Genomic DNA, 902 nt, shown 5'->3' with positions numbered 1-902 from the left:
GCCGTTCCCTGTGTTTTCTGTGCCATGTAAATACAACAGTTAACACTGAGGCGCCAACAACCAGAACTAAAGTCACAGGTCAGAAGACACAAGTCTATGAAAATTAGAGCCACCGGTTTGTTGAATTAATTTCCAAATATATTTGTGAAGACTCTCTAGGTAGTGATTTAAAAAAATTGGACAGCAGCGCTATTTAACAAATAAGTACTTATCGCAATAATGCCGAGGTCATGCTGAAGAGACATCCACTGTATAAAAATAAAAACCAGGAACTGGCAGGGTTTTACTGAAATGAATAAATGACACAAACAGGCCCCCCTCTCACTGACTCCTCTCTGCCAGTAAAGCAGGAGGCTGTGGGCATCCGGTGACTGTGCTTGAAAGAACAGGTCCCACCAAGATTTGAACTCGGATCGCTGGATTCAGAGTCCAGAGTGCTGACCATTACACCATGGAACTACGTGATGGCTGCTCCGGAAGCTGTTCTTAGAGCTCAGACTGATGCGAACTGGTGCCTGATGTCCCCTTTACTGAACCTGCTTTTTACTGTCACTTTTAGTGAGGCAGACAGACTTCCAAACTGGCCTCCAGTGACACTCCAAGTATCAGCCTCACAGGATTACTGTCACAAAGCGACTGATTTATCTTTAGAAGATGGGTGGTGAGGGGGTGAGAAGGGGAGTTAACCATCTAATAACACAACTCAATGTCTTGTCAGTACAGTCACTCCTGCACCCTTTCCCAGGTGAAGAATGTGAGACCTCATAAACCTGCTTTTGAAGAAACACGAGTCCAACACGAGTCTAACGTACTTTATTTGCTCTTGTAACCTGCACACGTCACTTTTTCCTTTCGTAACGTATCGTTTGCTACCTCGTGTACTTTTTTTGCTCTTGATACTT

General features: G+C 44.2%; 1 non-coding gene across 1 annotated transcript; it reads right to left on the bottom strand.

Moving 5' to 3' along the window:
• Positions 1-387: 387 nt before the first annotated feature.
• On the bottom strand, positions 388-459 carry TRNAQ-CUG (transfer RNA glutamine (anticodon CUG)). The gene has a single exon. It is a non-coding gene; the product is annotated as a tRNA-Gln (tRNA).
• Between the last annotated feature and the right edge of the window lie 443 nt (positions 460-902).

Source organism: Pleurodeles waltl, unplaced genomic scaffold (assembly GCF_031143425.1).
Source record: "Pleurodeles waltl isolate 20211129_DDA unplaced genomic scaffold, aPleWal1.hap1.20221129 scaffold_39, whole genome shotgun sequence".
NCBI lineage: Eukaryota > Metazoa > Chordata > Amphibia > Caudata > Salamandridae > Pleurodeles > Pleurodeles waltl.
Note: the sequence above shows the minus strand (reverse complement) of the source record. Positions and strands in the feature narration are given on the sequence as shown.